The sequence below is a fragment of the Triticum aestivum genome, chromosome 1A (genome assembly GCF_018294505.1).
Source record: "Triticum aestivum cultivar Chinese Spring chromosome 1A, IWGSC CS RefSeq v2.1, whole genome shotgun sequence".
NCBI classification, from domain to species: domain Eukaryota; kingdom Viridiplantae; phylum Streptophyta; class Magnoliopsida; order Poales; family Poaceae; genus Triticum; species Triticum aestivum.
The window spans coordinates 362,878,554-362,886,690 of record NC_057794.1 but is presented as its reverse complement, the minus strand read 5'-3'; positions in this window follow the sequence as shown (position 1 = coordinate 362,886,690).

Below are 8,137 nucleotides of genomic sequence, written 5' to 3'. Positions count from 1 at the left end.
GGGTGCCCATGGAGGGGTGGTTGAACAGGACCCCGTGGTGTGGAGGGCTGGATGAATAGTAGACGGTGGAGGGATGGTTGAACAGTAGCCGGTGGAGTAGCGCGCGGTGGAGGCTGGATGAACAGGAGCCCGTGGAGGCTGGATGAATAGGAGGCCGTGGAGGCTGGAGGAGGTCGACGGTGGAGATGAACAGTATCTCGTGGAGTCCCGTTTTGCGGTACGCCACACCCCTCCTGATGAACAGGACCCACGTTTCGATCGTAGCACTCCAACACAAGTCCGTTTCGTCTGTTTTGTGGTACGCCACACCCCTCCGGATCAACAGGACCCCCGTTTCGACCGTAGGAGGTCCGTTTCCTCCGTTTTGCGGTACACCAGACCCCTCCCGATGAACAGGATCCTGTTTTGAACGTGGCCGGTCGAACACAAGGCCGTTTCCTCCGTTCTGTGGTACGCCAGGCCTCGTTTCCATCGCCTGTTCCGTCCAAGCCCTCCCGATGAACACGACGCATTCCGTTGCCTCCCAATGAACATGACGCATTCAGTTGCCTCCCAATGAACATGACGCATTCCATTGCCTCCCCATGAACACGACGACGACGCTGTTTCTCCGTTCCGACCCAGCCATGTACACGAGCCCTGGCCATACGTATGCGCGAGTAGGCGTTCGAGACCCCGCCCGTATGTACACATACGTGTCCGTATTTTCTTTCTTGCACCTTGGCCGCTGTATGTACGTGTAAATGCTACGTGCACGCCTCTACTATGACACATGCGCACCTCTACTACGACACATGCACGCCTCTACATCGACCAGTATGTACGTTCAAGTTCGCGGCCAGAATGACAATGCTACGTACGCTTCGACCAGGTGGGTCCTGACTGTCAGGCACTTCCTTGCCTGCGAAGATGTAGCTGGTGGGTCCCAGCAGTCAGGGGGCGAATTGTTTTTTTTTGGCCGGACGCACTTCCTTGCATGCGAAGATGTAGCTGGTGGGTCCTAGCAGTCAGGGGGAAACGTTTTGTCCGCGAAATATGGTGGCCCGTCCGGTGGGAACCGCTGTCAGGTGGAGGAATAATTATTTTGCACGTAATAAGGAGGCACATCCTTGCTGCGGCCGTGGACCCAGCTGTCAGCCTCTCCACGTACAGTCCACGTCCGATGGAAGCCGTTCCTTGACCACATTGACCACGCCGCGCCGAGAGCACCAGGGTGGTGGACGATGGCGAGGCCTAGGAAGGGGACGACGCGGAGCCGGGGAAGACGCGGCAGTGGATGCCCACGCGTAGAGGAGTATGAGGGTTCACTGGTTCGCTACGGTGTGAGGCTGCCGTCGCCGCAGAATAACATGGGGTGTGGGTGAGTAGAGGGATGACCTGGCCAGCAATGGGAGTAGTAGGGGCGGTGAGGCCTCCACTGCATCGCAGCCGGCCACGGGAGGCAGGAGCACGAGGCACGACCGGTGCTGGTTTGGGCGGCTGGAGCAAGAAGACCAGAGGTTGAAGAAGCACTACGGTCGTTGGATGGACATCGTACGGTCATTGGAGCTAGAATCCTGCATATTGACTAAGTTGACAAAGCCCTCCGTCCCCGTCAACTTTGTAGGCCCACAAGTCAGCCTGCCACTATACTGGGTCCCAGCTAACAGGGGGAGTATTCATTTTTTGTGCGTAATAAGGAGGCACTTCCTTGTGTGCGAAGATATAGCTGGTGGGTCCGAGCTGTCAGCGGCGGTAATGTTTTTTTCACGAAATACAGAGGCCCTTTTGGTGGGTCCCTGATGTCAGGTGCAGGAATCATTATTTTGCGCGTAATAAGGAGGCATTTCCTTGCGTGCGGCCGTGGACCCAGCTGTTGGCCTCTCCACGTAAAGTCCACTTCAGATGCATGTCGGTCGTTGACCACGTTGACCAGGGCAGTGGACAGCGGCGAGGCCTAGGAAGGGAACGACACGGAGGCAGGGAAGACTCGGCAGTTGTTTCCCACACGGAGGGGGGTACGACTGTACGGGGGTTTACTGGTTCATCTGCCGTCGCCGGAGAATAAAGCAGGTGTGGGTGAGTAGAGGGATGGCTATGCCAGCGATGGGAGTACAGTGGGGCGGTGAAGCCTGCACGGCAGCAGAGCCGGCCGCGGGGAGGAGGGGGCAGGCAGTCCAAACGGCGCCTGTTTTAGCGGCTGGAGCAGGAAGAGCAGAGATTGAAGAAGCACGACGGCCGTTGGATGGCCATCCAACAGTCACTGCTTGTACGTCAACCTTTTTTTAGGAAAGCCTCAAATCTGTGGAAAACAGCATACAACCCATTTGCTAATTCTTAAGGTTTTTTTGGAGCCCATATTCTTTTTGTTAGCATTACAGCCCATATTGTGGCCACGGTTAAAAAAATATACGAAATTTTGCATATTTCGGTGCGGTCCGAACTGTTTTTAATACCAAAATTTCGACTCACATTCAAACTGATTTTAAAAATAAATGTATATCAATATAAAATCCAACAATTCTCCACGCATAAAAATTAATGTAATTTAAAATCTCAAAATGGAAAAAAAGATATTTGAAACTAATTGCCGGTTTGATGTGTTTTAAAAATGTACAACCCATTTCTCCTTACTGATGGGCCATTTTCTCGGCTAGCCAAATGAAAGCTCTCCTCGTCTTGAAAGATTTGCAGCCCAACAGGCCTGACAAAGCGACTTACTTGGCAAATCACAAAAAAACTGGGCTGTGGCAGTGGACCCAGCTGTCAGTCCATTTGTTTTTTAGTCCATTTGGTGGGCTGGATGAAACAATGATATAGCATCTATGCAGCCCATTTAAATCCCATTTGCATTTGTCTCGAAAGCCGCGGACTTGCTGGGTTGGGTGAAAATATCATGTTGGGCTAGACGGAGAAATGTTATAAAAACATAAACACATGATTGCACGTTAGTAAAATCTTTGCAAGCTTATGTACGCAATCACTAGGAGTTAACTTGCCAAGTTATATATAAAAAATTATTATTATTATTTTGTAAGAACTTTCAACTTACGAAATAAAATATCATTTTAATTTGATGAGTTAATAGTACGTGGGGTATTATTATTTTTTAGGCTAGACTTGGGACAGTTGAGTTGGTTCTAGGGGAAAGTACTGGGAGAAAACTCAGTTTACATCGAAAAAGAAAGTGGGAGAAAATTCAGAGACCTGCTGGGTCCACCTGAGGAGGGGAATATGTTGGGAGGAAGGAGATTCAAAGCACGGCAGCCGAGTGAACTAGTTTTTTTACGGACAAGTGAACTAGTTTACATACATAAGCAAATTGCCACTAAAAAAAGCAATCAGGTTAATGGGTTCTTAAAAGAAATATTTCGGACAAAACAGATAATTACGACACATAGGCTAATGCATGAAACACTCGCATGATAAAGGTGCTTATAAACAGATAAAGTACAACATCTAGACCTTCCTGGCACGCTTGATCATGACATTGCGGTTGTCCGTGTACTCGTCGGTTCCGGGAAGCAGACACGCCCTCATGTCCAAGATCTGCATGTACATGTCGTAGCATGCGTATGCGCCCTTGGCCGCGTAGGTTATGTAGGCTAGATTCAGAGGTACCTCCCAGGTGTTCAGGTCGTCTTCTTTCATGTTGGCGTATCAGGGGTCGATGATGGTCTCATCGAGGTCAACCACGGAGTCCTTCTCCTGCCCGTTGCTGATGATCTTGTATTGCTTCTCGATGTCGACAAGCTTGTTGCACCAGATGGCCGAATCGTTGCTATCTTCCTTCTCTCCATCGTAGCGAAGGTGCAGTTGACGCTGTCAATGAAACGGGCGGATGCTCCAGAACCTGGTGCACCCATAGGACTGAGGCGAGGCAGAGCTTCACCGAGTCCGTATCGTTGGTGTACATCACATTCAACTTGGTGCAGCCATAGGACTGAACGGCGAACTCAAAGGGGAACTCCTTACTGAAGTCCATATCCAGCAGGCTCACCACTTGGATCGCCATTGGAGTCTCTTCGAGTGAACGAGTGTGTAGGCGGCGGCAGCAGTTCATTTTTCAGCTCTTGGGGAACTGGATTCAACAGTAAGCTGAGTGTGTACAGGCTACAACAGTTACTACCCCTCCCTCGTCCGCTGCACGCCTGGCAGAAGATGCACCCTCGGCCACACGTCGGTTCACAAGCGGGTCTGTATTGGTACTGTAATAACAGGAGTTAGTGGTCACTTTACTTAATTTTAATTAGCTTTAATAGAAATTTTTACTTAAAACAAGAAATGCATTCTCTCATTCTATCAGTGCCACAGGATCAACATGCACAACAATTAGAATTATTATTCTCAGGACGCACACGATCATCACATTTGTCGCACTTTCACAAAAGATAATACTACCGAGTTTGAACTGTTTGTTATGGCTGTTGTCCTCTGCATCATCATGCCGTGTTTCCCAGCTTGCAAGATTTAGAACCAACAAATAAGATCCAAATAATAAGTACAACAAAGATGCCTACACATCTCATTGATTCCCAGCTTGCAAGATTCAGAACCAACAAATAAGATCCAAATAATAAGTACAACAAAGATGCCTACACATCTCACTGATTCCCAGCTTGCAAGATTCAGAACCAACCCATTAGAGCCTTTTGATAAAGTGAATATCGGGATTAAATCCATCTTGGCTAGCCATGTCATACAATCGAAGAACTTGGCGAATGCTCTTGACCGTCACAACATCTGTAGTTAAGTATTCATGTTTGCACAACATGTTTGCACAACACAAACAAGGAGACAGGAGAGCATGATTTTGCTTTAATAGCGGCCTCCTTGAACTCAACCTCCAGCTCTACTTGGATGAGGTCTGCCTGGAGTTCCATGATTCAATTCATGCGCCTTTTTCTGCAGTTCACCTGAAATGAAGCAAAGATTGCATCATTCAGCTAGCAAGAAGTACTTGCTCTTGTGAGCTGGCAGGTTCTTCTTTAGTAGTTGCACTAAAATTGAGGAACATTAAGGTTGGCTGTCCGGCTCATGTAAGGTGCAATTATAATTTTCTTATCCTTTTGTGCAGTTCCACTAAAATAAAGTGCCATTGTGGTGACAGTGACGGCTCCATCTTGCAAAGGCTAATAAAATGTTGCACGAGATTACCAGCAGAACTTGATGGAGATTTTGGAAACTCCAATCATCATTTTGTGCAGTTCCACCAAAATTGAGAGATGTTGCCCACGTGACATTTTAGTTGAACTGCACAAGACACTCATTCCAAAAAAGTGTTTTCTGCAGTTCACCAAAAGGTCACAATAGCAACAAGGTGAAATGGATATCCCTATCTACACAAAAAGATAGAAACTAAACAGTTGCTGGTCAATAAGAATATACGAAACATATACAAAATGAAAAGAAGCATCTTAATTATGTTCATGGCAATCACGCAAGGACAATAGAAATTTTAAAACGCCAGCGATGCTTCATGTTACCAGAAGCATTATGATCAACAATGAGATTCCTCAAATATGGGATTACTTTAATGGTGGCATTGCTTGTTTACTAGACACAGTAAATCAACAGCAGCTAAAGAGTTGGTTTAAGGGCATGGGACCGTGGGGACACCGGGACACTCAGCAGCGTAAAGGAGCAACTTACTTATCATACTGGGGAAAACAGCAGGAGTGCCATTGTACTATGTGAGGGCAGCAAATCTAATCCTGGAGACCTTTTACTATGTGAGGGCAGCAAATCTAATCCTGGAGACCTTTTACTATGTGAGGGCAGCAAATCTAATCCTGAGACCTTTTACTATGTGAGGGCAGCAAATCTAATCCTGGAGACCTTTTACTATGTGATGGTAGCAAATCTAATCCTGGACATACTCTGTTGGCTTGTCCACCAGCCGCCACTTTCTATCCTTTTTTCAACCAATAATAGATCTGTTCCTTATCCAGTTTGTACTGCGTTTTCCCATTATTTCCCTTTTCAACCAAGAGACCGGTTGGGTATCCGATCTCTACTACTTTCACCATATTATTTACTCTTTGAATCAAGTCCTAGATTCATGCTACAACTTTCCCCCCTTTCTTCGTTGTTTGAACAAAGCCCTAGATTCGAATGCATGAAGTAGATTTACCTCTAATAATACTAAAAAATTTAGGTGGCTTTGGAAGAGCTGATGGGAGTAGAAAAAGATGCACATGCAGACATGTGGGGAGCTGGGGGCAGTAGAGCAAGGCCGCTTTCGAAGAACTTATACCTGAGGTTCGTCGGGATGTCGGCGGCGGCAGGTCGGATCTGTGGACAATACGGCAGGGAGGAAGAAGGGTCGGAGGACCTCCCGAGCTGGCAATGTGTCGGAGAGAATGACATGGGCAGAGGATCGGGCCCCTCTGGCAGCTGTGGGTTTCCTCCCTCGGCAACGATGACCGCGTGATTGATGCACCTTTTAGTCCTCTACACACACCGGCCGAAGGGATCCGACCGGATCTGTGACCAGCGGTGAGCAGAGAGAAAATGTCGCTACTGCTGTCTTGTTTATATCTGGAGAGGATGAGAGAATGAAGAGAGCAACCCTAGTAAAGCAAGCGCTCAGGCCCCTACGTCCATATATAGTGGAGTGATTATCTTTTTTCTCTCCACAACAAGCGTTTCAATTTGTGTACGTGGCATTAAAGAAAAGAAACTCTCTATTTAAGGTGACTACTGTACGACTCCTACTTACTACTAGTAGTACTACAATATTGTTCACTTGTGCTCCCCTCCCCTCCATTCATTGAACAATCCCACGGGTGAATAAACATACAGTACGTACTGTATTTATGTAGAACGAACAAGCTCGAACTGTTTTCGCGTAGTTAAATGTTGAGGCAGGGCTTTTCCCGGGCAGTACGCGCGACAGTTTTCAGGTAGGGCCAGAAGACTATTTTAAAAAAAGTAAACTTCAAGACGGCCACATAGCATGGAGCCGACCCCAATGATTTTAAGCTTACAAGCACGGTACACGCTATCCTAGAGTACTATACACATGAAACTGCCACACGAGCGTCCGGGCTGCGCTTGGCTCTTCGCCTCTTCGGGAAGTCGAACAATGATGGAATACTACTGCACTGGAGGAGTACTACAGTATGCTTCTGGCCGTCTGACACTGATTGAACTGCTGCATGTCCACCGCGTGCGGGAGGGAGAGCATGTAGCGAAAGCTTCTCCTAGTCTTGCCAGCCACCACGCTCATGGGCGAGGGAGGGACGCTCTAGCCTTTGCGTGTATGATAGGTGGGCCCTACAGGTGTGTGGCCAACCTGTCATACAGCCAAAGGCATGTGCAGTTAAGTCCGCGAGGGAGAGGATAATCAAACTTCTCGTTGATGTACGAGTTGACGTGACACATCAAAGCACTGCACTCGATATATTTCAATAATTTGTGTGTGTGACTCCCAGATGCAGAGGCCGGGGGTCATCATCCTCCTTTTCGAGAAAAAATAGACGCGTGTGTGAGAGGACGTGTGTGTGCGTGCACCTCTTCTCTTCCTATATAACGTACTACTAAACTCAGAGTACAAGTTTTTGTGGGTGGCACGATGGTGCGTGCGAGAAGTCCCGGGAGATAGGTTTAATGCATTAATTGCAATGCATGCATGCATAAAGTACATGCATTGGTCAATTTTCTCTTAATACTTGCATGGAATGATTTAATGCACCTTGGAATCTGAACATGTGTTAGGGACCACCAAATTGAGCCTTATAAAATGGAAAAACTAAAATTTTGAGATAAGCCCTATAAAACCGGAAAGGAGGGAACAGAAAAAGAAGTACTCCATCCGGGAATAGTGTCGCACTTCGAAACTAGAACCGTCAATAAATTTTGAGCTTGCGTCTCGTCACATTCCAAATTACTCCACGCTATATTGAATTGCAAACCTGTTCACACCGATCACAACCTAAACGGTTTCCCACTTAGGAGCGTATTAGTACTCGGTTATAAATACTAGTATGCCAAGATGACTGCACATTCCTCCTCAACTCCTCATCCACAAAAACAAACAAGTCATTCAGCATCCTTCCCTTGCGTCTACCATGGCCAGCATGAGTTTTGGGTCGAGAGATTGCCACCATGGAGAGGCGAGCATGGAAGCGGAAGCACGAGAGATGTCCCGCCTCGC